The following is a 21,924-nucleotide window of genomic DNA, read 5'->3' on the forward strand; positions in this document are numbered from 1 at the left end:
CCCTTCGCCCTCTGGACCCATGCTCCTTCCACGTGGCTTACCTGTGGCCAGGAAGCTGCCCTGGCTCCTTCTCTGGTCCCCAGCTTCTCCCTGAGTACTGTCCAGCAGCTCCATCAGACTAGAGGAGGGGATGGGCTCACCATTTATGAAGGCCCCAAAACTGATACCTCTTGTAGGTTCTAATGCTCTGTCCTACTCTCTCTGGGCCTCTGAGTGGTGGTGGCTCTGATGTACCTGCCCCAGTCACTGCACTGTCCCTTGAGGCCCCAGGCCAGCCACCTTTGTAAATCAATCCCCCCAAATGATCTAACTGGGGTGAACCATCTATTTCCCTGAAAGCAGCAGCTACAGCTACACTGCTGATAAGATGTTTGCATCAGCCATGATCTGGCTGTGAGGACCTGACCTGTAGGCTTTTTGTTGCCGATGAGATGCTTTCTGGCATCTGGGCACCCAACCAGCCTGCTCTCTCCTGATGGTTATGTTCATCATCCACTGCCGAGAAACACTTCATCCCCAACTTTGTGGCTTCAGACAAGAATAAACACTGATTTCTCTACCAGTTTCTGAAGGTCTGAAATTTGAGAACTGCTCAGTGGGGCAGCTCTGACCTGACCTCAGGTGGGCCTGGGCTGTATCTCCTCAACATCCTTACTGTGTTGTGGGCTGAGGCAGGCCACCAGGCTGGAGGGGAGGCAGTTCTCATGTGCTCATAGTGTCCTCCTGCTGAAACCTTCTGGGCTTCTTCCTCATGGCCCTGTTCACATCTGGTCTGTTCAGAGTCCCCTCCTAGGACAGAAGGCCTCCTTGGGGCATCTTGGGATCTGTTCCTGGGTGCCCCTCATGAAAGTGCAGCCACGGCTCATGCTGGCTCATGCTGGATCCTGCTTGCACAGGTGAATATAATCTCCCATGAGGCCATGGGATGCACCGATGATGTCATAGTCCGGGGCTCCTCCAGCCAGAACAGAATCCAACTGGTGCCATCTTTCAGGGCAGTGACGATTCTGGCTCCCGGGACTAGGCTAAGAGGTGCTTCTCTCCATTGAGCTCCAAGGGCAGGTGCCTACAGGCAGCTCTCTCTCAATGTCACCTCTGTCACTCCTGAAGGCCGAACTACAAGGGAGAAGGAAGTTTGGACACTGGACAGAAGGAAGTTTGACCCTGTGAGCTGGCCCCTCTGGCCTAGTCTGCAAACAGCCATTCCCATTCAGGCCCCTGCAGAAGACAGGATGTCCACCTGCTCCCACTTTGGGCTGGGAAACTTATCTCTTGGGACTGGCTTCTTCTCTTCCTCGCCCTTTCTCCCACAGGTCATGAATGAAGTTTGTTATTTTCTCTTTGGGCCTTTTGCTTAGAAAACAGGAAATGCAGGTGGCCAACAAGGTCCTAAGAAGTGCCCAGCTGTACCGTCTGTGGGGTCCAGACTTGCACCCTCTGGAAGGCAGCCAAGGGTAAAAGTCCCAGGGGAGTGGGAGCATAAGCATCTGCAATCAGAAGTCAAGAAGCCCTCAGGCCCCAAGGGACACCCTGGGGCACTTTCAGCCACAGCCCTGATGGGGAGGTGCCCTCCAAACCTGCACCCAGAGGTGCTGAGCTCTTCTACATGCTGCCGGACGTCGCACACTGAGACATTACATGTGCACTCTGGATCTCTAGTTACACAACTACCTTCACTTATCTGGTTGTGAAAATACACAGAAACCCGCACTTTTAAACCTAAGAGCACAAAGAACACATTAGTGCTACAAGTCAGGAAAACCACTGGCTTCCTTTCCTTCCCCTCGAGTGAAGGGATTTACACTGAATCAGTAAAAATCACATCACCAAAGACTGTGCAACCAGGACGAACCCACTTTGGCTCGGCATGAGGTCAGTCATGCCATTGGGTCACTCCTCCTGAGGTGGGGATAGGCACCGAGTCAGGCCACCATGTCAGGGCAACATGTCCTTCATCACAAGGCAGGAAGCTTCTTACATTCAGTTGAAGCTCATCCTGCTCAGGTTTTCACAAGAATGGGCAGCGCACAGAGGAATGGAGGCAAATCGACATTCCTTGGGGGGCACTTTCGAATGTTTATACCTATTTATCACTCTCTCTATTGCTGGTGACAGAACCTGCCCTGTGGTAACTTCTAGGAGTTTTAGCTGCAGGGACTGGCCTCTTCTTGGGGTCTCCAACTAGATTCGGGGCACTGCTTTCCTTGGATGCTTCCAGTGCATTGGGGTCCTGCTGGGGCCAGGGACCAGCCGGGCTGTCCCATTGTCTTCCACTTCCTGCTGTGGCTCCCTTCTTGTTGCTCAACCAGCTCTGGGATAACCTGAGATTGATCTTGGCATTGTTGGCATGCTGAAGCCCGTGACTTTATTGTACCCTGTTGCTTGCCTGCCTCTTTCTGGCAGTATTTCACTCACAATAGCTAGAAGTTCGGTCTGAGGCCCGACATCACAAGAGACATGGCCCACCATGGTTACACAGCTGCTCGTCAGCATTGCCAATTTTCAGAATGGGAGAGGAGAACCCAACTAGACGTCTGAAGCCCTGTGCCCCCATGGAGTTGGGTGTTTGGAGGCCAGGAAGGGAATCTGAAGGGACCTTTGAGCATGTGGTAAGACCCAGTCCTCTCCGTTAGGCGGGGAGCTGTTGGCCTTCCACCCTAGGAGAGGAGTCTAAATGGGGTACTGAGGGGCCTTGACTGAGTCCCCTGCGCAGAGGGCACAGGGCCAATTCCTGCCTGGAGAATCTAAAAGGCAGAAGGGGGCTGGCCAGGGACTTCTGGGTCAGAGCTGAAAGGAGTGCTGTTCTGTGGGGACAGGCCAGGCCCTCCATTGAGGACCGGCCAGGGTGAGCTGCCACGGGCACTGTCTTAGATCCTGTCCAACACAGACCACCTAAGAGGGAAGCAGACCTCCACAGAAAATGCTGACAGGAAATGCAGGGCTTGTCTCAAGCAAACAGTAACTGAGGATGCAGAATGTGCGTGGGGTCCACTAAGAACCCACCAAAACGCACAGATGGGAATGAAAGCCATCCACATCCTCCAGGCCTGGAGGGCACGAGGCCTCGCATGACAGGCTGAGTGGGGTAAGAGTGCTCTATCCCCTACCTGGGCACGCTCACCACACCTCACTTCAAGGGGGCAACAGCTTGGCTGGCAAGCTGGAAGAAGGGGAGGTGGAGGTAGAAACCACACTTGTCCTTCCCGCGCGTGCAGGCAGGGCCCAGCTGAGTGCATCTTGGAAGAACAGTGCTGCATACCAACTGCCAGGCTCAAATGGAAAAGAGACACAGTAGCAAGTATTGGCGAGAATGTGGAAAAACCAAATTCTCATACAGTCCTGGTAGGAGTGTAAATTCTTATCACTACTTTGGGAAACAATCAGTACTTCTTACAGCTGGACATATGGACACATTATCCAACAACAAATCTACTCTTAGTAAATATTTGAGATATTGTTTATATGCTTGCCAAAGCATATCTGCAAAAATGTTTGTAACAACAACTGTCATAATACCTCCAAACTGGGAGCCACCCAAAGGTCCAACAGCAATAAAAAAAGATAAACAATAATGGTATCCAGTAATGGTAAATATATAAATCTCAGAAACATAATGTGGAACAGAAGAAGTACAAAATAGGCTAAAGTAGTCTGTGCAGTTGGCACAGAAGTCAGGTTACTGGATATCTTTGGGGAGGGTCAATAACTGGAAGAAAGCATAATTAAAGAACTCTCCTCTTTCTCTCCAATGATTCAAATTAAGTGATCAGAAAAGAACTTTTCATAAAGAATAGAGAAACTCATTTTATGAAACTAGTAAAATCTTGATATCAAAACCAAAAAAGGGAAGTAAGAGAGAAGGAACGGAGATGCTCATTTCTCCATAAACACAGATGCCCATCAAGGGTCAAGTGTGCTCTGGCTTCCCTCTCCAGACTGCTCTTGGGCCTCTGTATTTGCAGTAGCTTCTTAAGCTCCTACCTCACCTACCATATTCTCATGGGAGCCTTACCTGCCCTGCTGGGAGAAGGGCTCCTGGGGGTCTGGTGCTCAGCACTCCGGCACCCCTAGAGCTGCACATTGCAGGATCCTGGACAAACTCAGCACACATTCGCTCAATGAATAAAGAACAGAGGATGGTGCAGCCTTTTCTCCCACTGTTCCTGAGTGCAAACATGCTTTGGTCAGAAACATTTCCACCTTATACAGAAACCCCCTGGAGGTATCCCCATGGCTGAGAATCCCTGGCCTTATACAATGTCTATAAGCTGATAAGGAAGATATAAATCAGGGGTATCCACAGAGGAAATATTTACAACCATGGCTCCTTGCTATGTAAGGTGAAGCCTACTTGGCTCCGGTGCTGAGCACCAGGCAGGACTTGGCTGTTTAACTTTGGGCATGATGACAGAGGGAGAGGGGTTTGCTGTTCCTCAGGGAATCCAGGAGAGGAGGGGGAAGAGAAGAGCCAGGAAGAGCGTCAGAGGCTGGGTGGAGAGTGACTATCTCAGTGTATGCCCTGCAGGAGAGTTTTCTCCTGAGGATGGAGGTATTCTATGTCTGTGCTGCTCAGTGTGGTGGCCATTAGAACATGTGCCTCGTGCAACTGTGGAATCTCTCATGGCCACATGTACTGGCCCTGCTAGGCCACCATCTCCCCTTCTGGAGATGATCTGGAATGTTCCAAAGGGCCTGGGATCTGGCCTTTCATGGATGGGCCAGGAACCTCGGGCCAATATTTCTCTTAGCTATGGGTTGGTTTTTTTAACAAGCTTTGTCAACACCTTCACTTCCTTTAGCTGGAAGTGTTTGGGTTTCTAGTACAATCACGATTTCCTCTGAGAGACACCTTGCTGGTTTGTTTCTCCTACACTTATTTTGTGGGTAAGATTGGATAAGGTCAGATGTTTCCACGTTCCATGTCACCCATGGACACATTCACTCCATTCCTGTTGAGGAGCAGGGTTTAGGCACAGCTAGGAGGACCTGAGCAGAAGATGCCAGCACCTGATACCAGCCTCCAAAAGTTGTGACAGGCTCCCAAAGACACCTGCTGTCTCCAGAAACATCTCTGGAAATTTTTAACACTTTGGATGCTTTATGGTTCATTTTTTCTCTAGTTACCAATGTCCATCTGGCTGGATTACATTTCTTTGCATTATTACAAAGGTTATCTCCTTTATTTATAACTGTTAACATTTGCTATGCACTGACAAGGTACTCAGAGCTAAATTCAAAGAGACAGTCTCTATGTAACATTTTGAATGAGAATAGCAAGATAATTTGGAGCTAGGCCACAAGGATGGAGAACCTCTCAGAGGCAGGCAGTCTCACACCAATCCTCAACACGCGTGTTCCTTTCCTCACATGTATGTAGTTCTGCATGTGTATTTATGATTTCCCCACTTTTAAGCAACTGTTCTATTTTAAGCCATTTAAGACCATGGATCTTCTGTTGCTAGTTAGGTCTGAACAGCAGAAAAGAGACTGGTTGTGAAACAAATGTACAACTGTATTAGTGTAAAACCTGGCTCAAACCTCAGTCACCTGGGTGTGGGAACGAGCATGGGCCTTCCCAGAGCCACCCCACTGTCCTTGATTTGGGCCACTGCACTTGGGGGCAGAACTCCTGCAAGGATGTCTGAGGGCCCCATCGTCAGAGTCATTTCTTCTTGGATCTCATCTCACAGAGAACACCACACACATCAACAGGAACAGCAATCACCCTGCTATGCTCGTGTAGGGCATGGGAGCTACTGTCATCTCGCATTCTCCATGGTGGATTAGAGAAGCTGTCAAACCCTGGAGAGCACCCAACTCCTAAGAGGCCTTCCCAAGGGGCCTTCCACCTTGCAGCCTCCAGCCAGCTGATGCTTTCTCCCCTACAGGCTGGCCTCCAGTCCCAACCTGAGAGAAGCTTGCTGTGGTTTCCCTTCACACTTGTTTTGTTTGCCTGTGAGAGGAGGGCTGGAAGGCTGAGACTCCTCCAATGTGATCCCAGGGAACCTGAGAGGGACCCAGGCAAAATGGGAGCCCCTGGGGAAGCTGAGGGGGGCCTTCTACTCTGCCCTGCCTCCTGATGCCTCCGACTGCCACCTCCCTGCCCAGGCTGCCGCTGTATGCTCCTACCCAGTGCCCTGGCTCCCCCTGCTTCTTCTGGGGTCACAGGTGCTCAGAGTGCAGATTATTAGGGAATGACAATGATCACAAGATCATCGAAGTTCTATTGTTAGTCAGAATTAGAGATGAAATCAGAAGGACTGAAAATTGTCACCTTCTCCATTCTCAGATTTGAACAGCAGTAAATGGCCATATATTTGCATATTTCCTTATTCTGTGTCTTTCATTCTTTTTAAAAATGTGTCTATATAATACATATGCATGTCTGTACATACACAGATACACATGCGCCATATATGTATTATATATACACACATTAATATATAATACATATACCTATACACACACATCCTCCCCAAATACAACATTTATAAGGAAAAGTGCGCAATTCATAAACATACAGCTTGGTGAATTTTCACAACATGCACACACCTGTGTAACCAGCACCTGGATGGAGAGCAGAACCGAGTCACTACCTGGAAGCTCCTCTGTCCCCTTGCTGTCACTCTCCCCAGCAGGAATCACTGCCCTGTCTTAAAATAGGCTATGTGAGCTTTGCTTTGGAACTTCTTATAATCGATCCTGTAGTGTAGATCCTAGTGTGCATGGCTCTCTTCACTGTCTGTGATTCATCCCTATAGGGGTACATAGATAGTTGATTCTCTAGTGTCCTACTGTATGAATATTCTGTAACTTCTTTGCCAATTATCCTATGCAAAGGTAGTGTCTAGTTTTCAGGTATTTATGAATAAGACCGCTATAAACATCATAGTACCTTATTTTTTTTCTTGTACCTTATTTTAATGAACATATATACTTATTTTTGTTGGCATACAGCCAGGAGTAGACTTGTTGCTAACAGAATATGCATATATTCATCATGTAAAATAATTTTTAGTCAGAGTAATGTGCACAGAGGGTTTTCTGATAAACCAATGTTAATACTTTATCATAAACTAAAGTCCATTTTTTAAGACTTACTGTCCACCTTCTGTCCTGGGACCCCATCCAAGATACCACATTGCATTCAGATGTCAGGTCTCCTTAGGCTCCTCTTGGTTGTGACAGCTTCCCAGACTTTCCTTGTTTTGGATGACCTTGACAGTGTTGAGGAAGACTGGTTAGATGTCTTGTAGGATGCCCCTCTACCGGGAGTTATCTAATGCATTTTTGGGAGGAAGACCACAGGGGCGAAGTGCCCTTCTAATCACTGTAGTCAGATGGATGGTGCTGTGTCAGCGCAGTTCTCTCCTGGGTGGTGGACTGACGGAGCCTCCTGTTAGAACAAGGAAGCCAAACCATCTTTTGAGCACCCTTGCTCATTATAGTTATCATTATTGTTTCAACTGAGAGATCTGCACCCTGTTGGATGTGGATCATCTGAATAGGAACGTGAGCCCATTTACCCCAAACACAGATGAACAGACCAAATAGCCGGCTTTCTGACCATGAGCCAGCTTTCCTACTCTGCCAGTCCGGATGCTGATGGCTGAAGAGGCACGGTCTGTTCCCGGGGCTGCAGCTCCCACTTTCAGTGGAAAGTGCAGCTCAGCAAGGAAAATCAGCCCTGGGCTCCAGAGAGAGGAGGGAGAGAGGATGAGGGAACAGGGATGGAAGGAAGCAGGAGGGAGAAAGGCCACCCCAGTATGTGAGGCAAGCCCTTAGCCTTGAGCAGGCTGTCTGGCAAATCAAATTTCTGCAAGCTGCAGATCTACACCTGAGCTCAGAAAAGTGGGGGCAGGGGAGAGAGAGAACCTCATACCATCAGTATATATTGCTACCACTGAATTTATCTTGTCTTTGCTGGGCTGAGAATTCTCAGCAAATCTTCATGTGATACCATCTCAACAGTCTTAGGAACCAAAATATTCAGATCCTGGTTCCCTCTGCCCTAACCCAGTAGGACATATGAGAATTCCTGGTGCTGGCCAGCTGTAGATGATAGGCTTTTTTCCTCTAACACTGGCTGGCAGGAATCAAATAACCCTCTCTCCACCTGGACAGAAGCCAAGCTTGAGACTCAGCTGGGGATGGATCTTAGCATATAACCTTGTTGCACACAGAGCTGCTTCCATCTGCCTTAGCCTCCGGGAAGCTCCCATGTCCACATCTGAGCTCTTTTCCAGTCAAATTCAATGTCAGAGTAGAGACCTGCCCTTTGAAATTCAATATCTCATTTTGAAGCCCCCAAATTCATGTCCAAATGCCATTCTAAGGAATCCATATGTCCCCCCTGAGGCTGGGAGGGCCTGTAGACAGACCAGGAAATGTGTATATACCCCTGAGCTCCACCACCTCTGTAAAAGGGTAGTTTTGAATTACTGGCATTAGGGGACTTTAAAAAAATTCCCCTATTCTTTTAAATCCAATAAAAGGAAATTTCAAAAAAAAAAAAAAAAAAAAAGGAAATTTCTTGTCTTTGCTTTTTAATTAATTCCAACCAAGCAGTTTCTCAGTAGCTTGCATCCAACATCCGGCACTTCGTTAGAAGGTCTAATAAGGAAGTCAACATCAGCATATTTGTGATGATCTGCTCCCAGTCAGGGGGCCTGGAGGACCAAAGTGAGGAGTTGGTGCACACGTGGGCAAGGTGAAGGATACCCCATTCTCTACAGCTTGAAATCCATGCATCTGAGCTGAAACGGGGTGATGCAGTAGAATAAAGGGTGTGTGTGTGTCTGTCTGTTGTGCACACATATCTCGTCAAATCATGCCTCAGAGGCAAACATTCTCAAAATAGGGAAAGGAAAAACATAGAAACATCCTCTTTGAACCAAACATTTCCCAAAATGTGGCACAGGGGATGTGGCCCAACAGGCATTTGTGGGAAAGAAAGCTCAGCCCCTTTTTTCAGGTTGAAATATCCGGATTCTTCTTAAATGATAACTCTCAAGGACTCCGCAGGAGCAGGGGACATCTGGATTATTCAGAAAATAATCCCAGTTAGGACGGCTGGTCCAGCTGGAGCCTGATTTCCAAATGGAAATGCCCTTTTTCATTTGAGATTTAAAAAACAAACAAAACAAAATTTGGGAAATGAGTGATTTATGCTCATAATTAGGTACATACAGGAAGGCCTGTGGGAGTTTGGGGATGGACCGGAAAGTTTGTATCTTAGCTTAGGTTGCTGAGACACATTATCATAGATCTGGCACTCATCTTCCTCACAGTTCTGGAGTCTGGAAGCCTGAGATCAGGGCTCTGGTGAGGACTTTCTTCCTGGTTTACAGATGGCTGCCTTTTTGCTGTGTCCTTGCATGGAGGAGGCAGAGCACTCTGGTCCCTTTAGCTCCTTAGTAGGGCACTAATCCCATCATGGGGCTCCAACCCCATGGCCTCATCCTAACCTGATACCTCTGAAAGGCCCACCTCTGAATGCCATTGCACTGCGGGCAGGGATTCCACATTTGGATTTGGAGACACCAACACTCAGTCTTTGGCAGTCTAGTTCACAGGCATGTTTCTGGGGAACAAAAAGCAGTCAACTGAACCAAAGATCCTGTCTTGAAGTGGACAGAGGTGGTTTGTAGAGGCTCCTGTGTGATTTACAACTCTTATCCCTTAGGGTGTACTCCAGGGTCACGTCCAAGGGATGCCTGCCATGACCACCTCACTTTCATTCCACTTCACTCAAAAATAAATTCTGAGACTTGACTTCCTTTTTCCCACTAAGTCAGCAAACATTCAGGGGGGTGTTTTATGTCAGGAATTCTTGCAGCAGGAAAATAAAAACAAATTACAGGCCCCCGAGGAAACAGAATTGGAAAGTGCACATCCTCAGCTGGCAGGCCTTGCAGCAAAACCAGAAGGCAGCGAAGTTCCTCAAGAAAAGGCAAGACAGCCAGGAGTGAGACCCAAACAGGGACCAACACAGGCTACTCACTGGCAGTAGATGTGAAACAGTTTTAGCAAGTTCAAATCCAGCTCCTTGCTAAGCAAGCCGTCATAAGAGGACTGACTGAATGTTAGAAACAAGGGAGCAAGCCAAGTGCAGCCACACAGAGTCCCAGCCTTGGAGAGCCAGATGCAATCTCAGCAGTAAACACTGTGATGCTCACAGATTGGGGGGGGGGGCGGCATTTCTGCGGGACACATCATAGCTGTATTCACAAGTCAGCATGGTGTTTGAATTCAGGATGGAAAAAGGTACCGATTCACTCAAGTTTTGGGGATAGAACTGCAAAATCATTCCTTAAATTCCTTCACTCGTTAAAGGAATATTTTTTTAGTGTCATCCTCATGCAAGGTGCCGTGTTAACTCTGAAGGTAAAAGGGTGGGGAGTATGAACATTAATGTCGTAAATAGTTCCATGACAGTGCAGTGTGGAGGAGTATGGCTGGACCCAGGGGCCAGAGAAGACTTCCCTGGAGACTCAGGGCTTGAATTTGGAGATGCCTTGTTGTGGGAATGGGCAGGGGATGCGGGTGGAATACAGGGAGAAAGGACTGGTGAGGCCAGAGAGGAGAGAACAGAATGGAGATGTAGAGAGGCCCAGACCGTGCAGGTCTGGTGCACCCTCTAACGATGGAGGCTAATGAGGGTGTGCTTGAAGAAGAGGGAAGGGAGTGTGGGTGGGAGAGCATGAGATGTGCATCTTTCAGATGTTCCCCATGCCTCTTCTGGGCCAGCCCAAGTGAGTGACAGGGACAGAAGACTGGCTAGTCAAAGGTGACACCAGTGAAACAGGGGGAAGTGTGTAGATTTGGGAGGCGGTCAGGGGCCGGCAGGGTGACCACAAATTTGACCTTGGGCTCTGGATATCCAAGTAAAGACACATATTTGTCTATATGCATCTGGGCTAGAGTTATGAAATCAGAAATTCACTATATGTGAATAGCAGTCAAAGCTGTGGGCAACAATGAGATGGTCAGGGGTAAAACAGTTAAATCAGGAGACGAGGGGCTTACTGCGAAGCTTTTTGTTGATTCTTCCAATCCAAGCTCTACAGCCCCACCATGATGTGTCCTTACATGTATTCAGCTTACTTTTTTCTGCTCAAGACTCAGTGAGCTACTTCAGTCTGATGATTATACTTGTTTCCACTTTGGACAACTTCCAGCCATTACCATCTAAAATATTATTGTTACCCCATTCTGTCCTCATTTCTCTCCTTCTGGAATTCCTATTGGCTGCATGTTGGAACTCTTCTTTCTGTGTGCTTGCTGTGTCTCCTTCCTGTTTTCCATTTCTTTTTCTGTGCTTACTTGGATGATTCCCATGTATCTATCCCCTGGTGTACAAAATTCTTTCTTCAGTTGCAACTAGTCAATCTGCAATCTGCAACCAGACCCACTCATTGGGTCTTTTATTACAGGTACTTTCTACTTTCCAATTCTAAAAATTCTAGCTATACATTTTCCAGGTTTGAGTTTTTAAAAAAATTTAAAAGTTTGAGTTATTTATTTATTTATTTATTTATTTATTTTCATTATAGTTAATTTATTTTTTTAATTATTATTTTTTAATTGGAGTTCAATTTGCCAACATATAGCATAACACCCAGTGCTCATCCCATCAAGTTTGAGTTTTTAAAAAATTTTAAAATATGATCTCTTATTCTTTCATAAGGATTTTTATTCCTTCTTAATCACTTAAGTGATTTCAATTATTTTAATGTCACTTAGATTGTTGTAGAATTCTATAATAATCTCAAAGAGATTAAAAATTAATTGATTTGAGATAATTGAATTCTGGAAGTAATAATTCTGTTTTGAGAGGAAAATCTGCTGACAACCCTCTTGTATGACTTTGCCCCTTATGCAGATTAAAATGTTCTATTGTGGTTTTATCAAGAGCTAGGATTAATTTGTCTCCTTGCTGGTTTGCAAAACTGTCAGTCCTTAGAAATCATCTTTTTATTGTCTGTGGTGTAAATTCTGAATCTATGTGTACTTTAATTTCTCAGCACGGTGCTTGTACCATGCCTTTATGTAAATTCAGGCCCCACATCTAGGATTAGCCTGGCCCTGAGGTGCTGACTGTGTTCTGATGGTCCAAGACAGACACAGAGCTTACTGCCTAGTTTCTGAAGCCTAGGGGAGAAGTTCCTAACCCCTTTCATAGATGGCATGCTCTGAGGCTATGGATTTCTGCATGGTCCTCCCTGGCCAAACACCATATTCTCCCTTCCCTCAAAAGATTTAGAAACCCAAGCCACACCAGACTAATCTCCTGGAAATAAGTTACCCTTGATCTGCATGGTTTTGTGTCTTACCATGTTGGCCAGTTTTCCATCTTGCTGGAATGCAAGACATCTTGCCCTGCATAGATAAACATATGACAATAGCATGTGTTGCAGGGATAAGTACTCCTGAGAGCAGACCTGAGATTTAAGAAATAAAGCACAAAGGAATCCAAAGGAACCCCTAAGATGAGGTTAAAGAGAGGGCATCAAAGAGCAGTCAATTTAAATCAGAGCAGGAAGACAGAAGACACTGGGAGTGAGGTCTCCAGGAAAATAAGGAATCCATAGTTTATCCGATAGATTTGGTCCTATTATGAGATACTGTAGTTAGAGGCTATTGGTGAGTATGGTAGAGAGAAAAACTAAGTCCATGAACTACAATAATTGAGGCTGAGAGGAAAGCAATAATCCCAGTACACTTGGCATCACATGGACTGGGTGTCTGGTGAAGATAATGAGTTCATGAGACACCGTGATAACCTTATAGGTGGCCACAGGGACAGAGGACTTTTGTATGAAAGGAGTCTTCACCCACCTCAATAACTGGCAAGTGACAAATAAATGGTAAACTGACAGATTAGGAAATAAAGAACTTTCGTAACTTCTTAAGAAATTACTAAATACCAGACAAATCCACTAATATGTTCTAAATGTATCTGTGAAAGGGGCCTTGGCTGTTGGGAAGTACTGTCAACATCACTATTGATGCTTAGCACTACAAACCTTTTGTGCAGTGTGTCTTATTTATTAGTTGTGACAAATGGACTATATCCTAAGATGTCAACAAGAGGAGAAATTGGATGAGGGGTAGATGGAAACTCTTTGTCCTGCCTTTGTAAATTTGCATAAATCTAAAACTGTTCTAAAGTAAAACATTTATTTATTTTTTTTAAAAAAGGCCAGGCTATGAGATGGGAGCAGGTGAGAGGCTGAGAGCAGTGACTACAGACACAGGTCTACCTTCCTGCACTCTGTCCTTGGGGATCTGGAAGGCAGAGCAGGGCTCTGGGAGAGACACTCCTGGCTCAAATCCAGGGCTGGCATGATCAAGCTCAGCCCTTGCACTACTCACTAGTTTTTGAGTATCCGATTTTATTTTTCTTCCTAAACAGAGTTATGATACCTATTTAGCTGGTTGTTGTGACAAATATTAGCAACAGTAACACACAGACTTACTGCTTTATGTGAGACACCATGTGGGCACTTGTCCCATCTCATTCCTTCTTTGCATTGCACCATAAAATATGTGCCATTATTATTTTTTTAATTTTTGTTTATTTATGATAGTCACACACACACACACAGAGAGAGAGAGAGAGAGAGAGAGTCAGAGACACAGGCAGAGGGAGAAGCAGGCTCCATGCACCAGGAGCCTGACGTGGGACTCGATCCCAGGTCTCCAGGATCGCGCCCTGGGCCAAAGGCAGGCACCAAACCGCTGCGCCACCCAGGGATCCCTGTGCCATTATTAATACTGTTTTCCCTAACAATGTATTATGTAAATTGTCAAGCATGTGGAGAAGTTAAAAGAACCTACATCAAACACCCATATATCTACCACATCAGTTGGTCATTAGTATTTTGCTCTACTTATTAGATGTCTGTTCATCAATCTGTACAACTCTCTATCCATCCATCAGTCTATCTTTTATGGGGTGCATTTCAATGTAAGTTGCAGATACTTCCTGCTAAACATGTCTGCATGTGAATCCTTCCTTGCGACCCTGGATATGAGGAGTTAGGGTTCGCTGAAGGTGAACTTCATCTTCCAAGATCACACAGCTGGTGAACAACAGCTTCCACCCCAGGACCATAACACGTGGTCATCAATGGAAACTACTACCATCATTCTTGATCTCTAGCCAAAAGTCCCGCTTCTTTCCTGAAGATAAGTGGAGGGTGGGAGGCAGAGATCAAAGATTTAAAAGCTAGGAGATGAACAGATCTTTTTCTTAAATACTCAAAGGGGTATACAAAAATTCTCAGGAGCACAAACAAATGTTTGGGCACTTTGGAATGATCAGCCGTGTCTGGGTGCAGGCAGGCCAATGTCACCCTCTGCACCTGGGGGCTCCCGCTGTGTGTGGGGTGCCTCCCTGACACATGCAGCAGCTGCTTTGGCCTGTGAAAATCTATCATGGTGCCAGTTTAGTGCCTTCCAGAGCTGGGGGTCCACCCAGTGATGTCTACAAAAGAGATCCCTAAAACTCGAATTTGTGTGCACAACAAACTTTCTTGTAATTGCTATACTATGGGGGACATGTCAGGTCTTTAGCTCTCCTCTTAAATATTCTCCTTCCAGTGCATTTCACAGAAAACCTTTTGTGCAATGTGCCATGTGCAATGTACAATAAGCAAAACACATTTGTTTTAAAAAGTCTTCCCACAGCAGGGCCACTAGATAACCAGGAATTAAATTGCTTTAATTATCTTAAGAAAAATTTATTTTAAAAAAAGGAAAAGTTTTTTTCTTAAGAAGTGACAGTAAAAACTAGCAAAGATTTAAGTAAAAAAGGGAAAAAACCCCACAGTGTTATTTATTAGACTGTAAAGTTGAGGAACATCTAAATGCTTTAAAAGGTGAGTAATTAAATAATTATGTTATTTCTCTACGGTGAGGTATTAGGTAACAATTATGCTCACTGAGCATTGCTAATTATATGAAAAAATGTTCACAATATCAGTTACAAAATGGTAGACTTTAGGACTTAGTTTTACTTATATATAGAATAATGCGTAGGAAAAGGGACTAGAAGGAACAGACTAAATTCTTAACTGTAGTTGTTTTTAAAGTTCCCCCCGTTGTTTTCATAGTTAATGCATCATCTAAGATTTCAGTGTGAACAGAAAGCAGGGGCCATTTTCTCCCAGACATGCTCAGGTCAACCTCTGTCATCTGTGAAGTGTGTGCATTTGAGAGGTGTTAGTGTGGGTCCTTGGAGGGGGGGCGATTCAGGTGTAGCGACCCCCAGTGTTCCTCCAGCACTGTGGATGCTAGGACGCAGCACAGAACCCAGTGCCCTGGGATGCCCCGGAGGCTCAGTGGTTGAGCATCTGCCTTCAGATCCCAGGGTCCCAGGGGATCGAGTCCCACATCAGGCTCCCCACAGGGAGTCTGCTTCTCCCTCTGCCTGTGTCTCTGCCTCTCTCTCTGTGCCTCTCAAGAATAATAAATAAGAATCTTAAAAAAAAAAAAAGAACCCAGTGCCCTGTTGTCTGAGCATCTGATCCAACTATACTCTTCTTTTTTTTATGTATATATTTTTTATTGGAGTTTGATCCAACTATACTCTTCTGACTCTGCTACATAGCACCTGCCTGGATCCTGGGGTGTGCCTCCCCTGGGGATGTGGGCCCCTTGCTGGCCATCTGACAGCCCTCTCCTGAACCTGGTCACACTCTTCTTGGCCACCATTTACCTTGCAAAGACATACCTCTCCTGTCTCTACATTTCAGATGGTGGCGTGTGGCTCTGGTATAATCATGTGAGTGTCTCTGTCACTCTTGCCGTGAGAAGCACACCTTCCTCACCTTTGCTTCCTGGACCCCTGTTCATCTTCCTGCACTGGCTTCCCCTGGAGAGAGGACACATATGTGAGGAGGAAAGCAGAGTGGCTTTCCAGGCCCATGTGGTCTGTTGATTCAGGACAAGGCCTTTAACCTTGGGCATTTGTGGGCTGTTGGGGGGATATTTCATAAATAACATAGTTTGTTCACTCTGTGCACTTGGAAGAGAAAAGAATACAGTCCCCGAGCTGAGAGTCATGGGAAGCCCAGGATTCTGGTTTCACATGTACTACGCCATTTATGTGCACAACTGCCCGGACTTTTTCTATGGGTCGGTTGGTTGGTTTTCAGTAGCAATCACATCTATATTCATCCAGGGGCACATCTACAAAACACACTAATTCTATTTTTACCTTTCACCATGTTGCTGTTATCAATAAAATTGTCACGTTTGTCAGTTTTTGTCCCTTTCTGTAAAAAATCCTATTTTGCATCTGCAGCAGAAAAACGAAGACTGGTGAAGAGGCTCCTGTGCTCCAGGGGGTGACCTCACCTTGCGTGCCAAGGTGAAGAGCTGTTCCGCAGCATCCTGGACCTTCTTCACCCACTGGGTATTTATTCCTTTCCCTGCAGCTCCTGTTCTTACCAAGATAGGGAGGGAGGGGTGTGTTACAAATAAGGTGTTGTCATGGCAACACGATGTCAAAGGGCCTTTGGCTCTGACTCCTGTGTCCTGTGAGGTGGAAGTGAGGTCAGCCTTTGCCTTCTGAGTCTTAGGGAGTCACCATCCCTGGAAGCCCTGCTCCTCCTGGCCCATAGTTGTATGCCAGGGGCCAGTTCGGGCTTCTGAGTCCAGGACCCAGCTCTTTGGCCAAGGCTTCACAGGGTGAACTGTGACCACACATCCACCAAGTTGGCCAGCACTGGAAAGTGGCATCCATCCCACTTTCTATGGGAACTAGCTTACTTGTCTCTGGGGTCTCTGTCACCATCTGTCCCTTTCAGCCTGTACTGTCACTGAGAGGCTCAGCTCCAATATGAGGTAGCAGTTCTGGGTTGTGCTGGTGGCTTTTCTTCTTTGCTTAGGGGACCTGTTTGCCTTCCTATTTTATGATCCTTGTGAGGTTATGAAATGTGATGTCTGTAGGGAGCACTCACTCTGACACTGGATAGGCAGGTAGTAGTCCTGGCTTGGCCATTAACCAGCTGTGGGCTTGGTCAAAGCATTTAACCTCACAGGGTCTCAGCGGGGTCTAAGATGTTTCCATGATGGCCCTGGATTATGTCCAGAGAGTTTTGATTGCAGAGTATCCACAGTAAGTGGAGACATTTTCTGGGAAATGGGATGGAGGAACTGCACAGTGAAGCAGGTAAATAGAGAATGCATCCAGCCTACTTGGTAGGTTAGAAAATGAAGCCTACCTGCCCTGTCTCTGTTCCTGCAGCCTTTCCTCCTGGTGAGACCTCTGCCTCTGGTGCTGGATCTCTGGATAGTGCTTGTTGGGGGAGCATTTGTTTTGCTCTTTCCTTGCTTGTTTTGTTTCTGGAACATCTGCCTTCTCCTGTCCTTAATTTGGAATTGAGGACTTTAATGACTTGGTATGTATCACATCGGGGGATATCAGCATTTGAGAAAGCTCTTCTCTGTGGCAAGAGGCTAGCAGAGCCCACATTTTTCTGGGTTTGTCCAGGTTAGTAAGAGGCTTCTGAAGATGATCTGATGGCCAGGTGGGACCTGAGGACATCCTCTCTGAACTCCGGGATTGTCACTGCAAGTCCACTTTCCCTCCCATCTTGACAGTGTCCTTACTTTTTGCTGTGGAGAGACTGTTCACGTGAGGGACGGGGACAGGGGGCAGAGGAAGGGTCTTACGGAAAACATTGCTCTGAGTGGAAGGGATTTTCAGTGACCACATGAAATACACACATGCATAGTGCATTTTGTTGCTCAGTCTTCATTCACTGGCCTGTTCACTATGTATCTGGCACCTCTGCTGTGTGTGGTAGATCCTGTGGGTGCTGTGCCCTTACCCCTGGACCCCTCCTCAAGGCTAATACACCCTCTTTGACTGCAGGAAGAATGGGTTGCTGATGGCTCCCAGGGCACTGCCTGCAGCTGTAGGGAACCGCCTTACTTAAAGTTCCCCTTCTGTGGAAGGTTGGCCAATGCCTGGCAGCTGTAGAGGGGGACATTCTCAAGAGAGTTCCCTGTAGGACTGACCAAGATCAGATTCCCTTACAACACTACATTAAAATTGCTTTCAAAATATGTATGATGAAAAGAAGTTCATTGTTTTCCTCAATAATGGAAGGATCCTACTTCCAGTTTAGTCTTATATATCGGTAAATAGAGATATAAACTTTCACCATTTCTTTGTGTCTTCCTCAGTTTCTTTCAGAAGTGTTCTATAGTTTTTAGAGTATAGATCCTTTACCTCTTTGGTTAGGTTTATGCCTAGGTATCTTATGCTTTTGGGTGCAATTGTAAATGGGATTGACTCCTTAATTTCTCTTTCTTCAGTCTCATTGTTAGTGTATAGAAATGCCACTGACTTCTGGGCATTGATTTTGTATCCTGCCACGCTGCCAAATTGCTGTACGAGTTCTAGCAATCTTGGGGTGGAGGCTTTTGGGTTTTCTATGTAGAGTATCATGTCATCGGTGAAGAGGGAGAGTTTGACTTCTTCTTTGCCAATTTGAATGCCTTTTATTTCTTTTTGTTGTCTGATTACTGAGGCTAGGACTTCCAGTACTATGTTGAACAGCAGTGGTGAGAGTGGACATCCCTGTCTTGCTCCTGATCTTAGGGGAAAGGGCTCCCAGTGCTTCCATGCTCATGGATTGGCAGAATTAATATTGTGAAAATGTCAATGTTACCCAGGGCAATTTACACGTTTAATGCAATCCCTATCAAAATACCATGGACTTTCTTCAGAGAGTTAGAACAAATCATCTTAAGATTTGTGTGGAATCAGAAAAGACCCCAAATAGCCAGGGGAATTTTAAATAAGAAAACCATAGCTGGGGGCATCACAATGTCGGATTTCAGGTTGTACTACAAAGCTGTGGTCATCAAGACAGTGTGGTACTGGCACAAAAACAGACACAGAGATCAATAGAACAGAATAGAGAACCCAGAAGTGGACCCTGAACTTTATGGTCAATTAATATTCGATAAAGGAGGAAAGACTATCCATTGGAAGAAAGACAGTCTCTTCAATAAATGGTGCTGGGAAAATTGGACATCCATATACAGAAGAATGAAACTGGACCACTCTCTTTCACCAGACACAAAGATAAACTCAAAATGGATGAAAGATCTAAATGTGAGACAAGAGTCCATCAAAATCCTAGAGGACAACACAGGCAACACCCTTTTTGAACTCAGCCACAGTAACTTCTTGCAAGATACATCCACGAAGGCAAAAGAAACAAAATCAAAAATGAACTATTGGGACTTCATCAAGATAAGAAGCTTTTGCACAGCAAAGGATACAGTCAACAAAACTAAAAGACAACCTACAGAATGGGAGAAGATATTTGCAAAAGATGTATCAGATAAAGGGCTAGTTTCCAAGATCTATAAAGAACTTCTTAAACTCAACACCCAAGAAACAAACAATCCAATCATGAAATGGGCAAAAGACATGAACAGAAATCTCACAGAGGAAGACATAGACATGGCCAACACGCACATGAGAAAATGCTCTGCATCACTTGTCATCAGGGAAATACAAATCCAAACCACAATGAGATAACACCTCACACCAGTGAGAATGGGGAAAATTAACAAGGCAGGAAACAACAAATGTTGGAGAGGATGTGGAGAAAGGGGGACCCTCTTACACTGTTGGTGGGAATGTGAACTGGTGCAGCCACTCTGGAAAACTGTGTGGAGGTTCCTCAAAGAGTTAAAAATAGACCTGCCCTACAAGCCAGCAATTGCACTGCTGGGGATTTACCCCAAAGATTCAGATGCAGTGAGACGCTGGGACACCTGCCCCCCGATGTTTCTAGCAGCAATGTCCACAATAGCCAAACTGTGGAAGGAGCCTCGGTGTCCTTGAAAGATGAATGGATAAAGAAGATGTGGTTTATGTATACAATGGAATATTCCTCAGCCATTAGAAATGACAAATACCCACCATTTGCTTCAACATGGATGGAACTGTAGGGTATTATGCTGAGTGAAATAAGTCAATCGGAGAAGGACAAACATTGTATGTTCTCATTCATTTCGCGAATATAAATAATAGTGAAAGGGAATAGAAGGGAAGGGAGAAGAAATGTGTGGGAAATATCAGAAAGGGAGACAGAACATAAAGACTCCTAACTCTGGGAAACGAACTAGGGGTGATGGAAGGGGAGGAGGGCGGGGGGTGGGGGTGAATGGGTGACGGGCACTGAGCGGGGCACTTGACGGGATGAGCACTGGGTGTTATTCTGTATGTTGGCAAATTGAACAGCAATAAAAAATAAATTTATTAAAAAAAAGAAAAAAATAAATAAACTTTCACCAAAGGCTCATGCAACTGAAACTTTTTTCATAATCTTCCCCTCGCAAAAACAAAACAAAACAAAACAAAACAAAACAAAACAAAACAAAACAGAAAGAGGAGATGCACAGTGGTGGAAGACAGTTGAATACATTACCATTATCTTCCTGTAGATTTTTGCATGGATGTTAAAAAGAGTAATATGGGTTTAGTAATAAACTTTTAGTGTCGGGTAAGTGTTGTGAGAGAAAACACCGAGATGCAGTAAGTGTGTCAAATCTTGCCTAATTTGAAATAAATGATAGGACCCTCATACAGGTAGGTGTGCTTGGTGCCAAAGTGCGTAGATGGGCACATTACAAATGGCTGAAGATAGAGGGGCTATGGTGGGCAACTGAGATGGTTAACACAGATGCCTGGTGAGGGAATTAGTGTGGGGACCCAAAGATCACATGAAAAAATAAGGAATATATGTATATAATTGCATTGGTTCAATTTTCCAAAAATTATGTATGCTTTTTAAATGAATAAAGAAAGAAAATAGAGGCTATAAAAAGGCATTCCATTGGCATCCTCATCAAGATGTTTTTCTAATTTAGAAACACAAGTATTTAACAGGAGGCAGGAGTGCTGGGGGAAAGACGATGCAGCCCCCAGAAGATACAACATTGTCCATTTAGGAAAATGGGCAATGCCCACCAGCATCCCCAACTAGCCTTTGTCATGCCCATCACTTCCATTCTTCAGCAGCTCAGCTGGGAAAAACTATCAAAGACTACCAGAGAAGACTACCAGTCAGGAAAGTGGAAAGTTACAAAACCAGTGAATGATAAGAGAATGGTGCCTTAGTAGCAGGTTCTGTGAAGAAAACGCAGGACGTGAGTGTAGAAGTAAAATGTGAGCTAAGCAATGGCAGGATGACTGGGCTCTTCTATACAACTTTCTCCTTTTCTGCCCTCACGAGGGAATAAAATACACTCAATTCCACATGAGTTTATAATTCACCAATGTGAAAGAAGCCCAGCATGGAACCAGTGGCCCTCTTCACTACTTTTCTTCCCACATCCTGGAGGGCTTTCTACTGGTGGGGGTGGGCAGTAGGAAGCCCATGTTTTCCTCCCATCTGAGAAAAACAAGAGACTATGGAGTCATGAAGCCAGGGTGCCCTTGGGGCTGCTCTGTAGGAGATGTTCATTCAGATGGAATCTGTGAGATGCCAGTACAGCCTTCTGCTTTCTGCTAGGTTGTGGTGAGATGCTCAATAATCCGCCTACATCAGAGATGCTCTCTGAGTTTCCTTCCAATAAATACAGAGAGATCTCAGGACTTCTCTGTATGACAAACACCATCATTAATAAGTCTGCTGGGAGAAAATGTGATAAAGCTAATGGCCAACAGGCTAATAGCTATAATATGAAAAGAGTGTCTGCAAATAAATAAAATATAAAAACTCAATAAAACATAGGTAAGCATATGAACTAGCAATTCATAGAGGAAATGATTAAAACAGCAAAGATGTTTAACATTGTAGTAACTGATGAAATGCAAGTTGAAAAATGGTAAGATCTCTATTTTTATCTATCAGATGAGTGAAAACTGAACCTTGAACCCAGATG

At 45.3% G+C, this 21,924-nt stretch overlaps 1 protein-coding gene across 5 annotated transcripts in view; it reads right to left on the reverse strand.

The window, feature by feature from the left end:
- SYNDIG1 (synapse differentiation inducing 1) overlaps nucleotides 1-21,924 on the reverse strand; it is a 187,993-nt gene that overhangs the window by 4,720 nt on the left and 161,349 nt on the right. The window contains exon 4 of one of the 5 annotated variants that reach the window (XR_012015254.1): nucleotides 7,102-7,396. The exons of 3 other annotated variants lie outside the window; for them this stretch is intronic. The gene's annotated coding sequence lies outside the window, so the exon portion shown is untranslated. The remainder of the gene's footprint in view (nucleotides 1-7,101; nucleotides 7,397-21,924) is intronic. One more of the 5 variants, XR_012015253.1, reaches the window with a different exon arrangement.

This window comes from Canis lupus, chromosome 22, assembly GCF_048164855.1.
Source record: "Canis lupus baileyi chromosome 22, mCanLup2.hap1, whole genome shotgun sequence".
In the NCBI taxonomy this organism is placed as follows: Eukaryota; Metazoa; Chordata; class Mammalia; order Carnivora; family Canidae; genus Canis; species Canis lupus.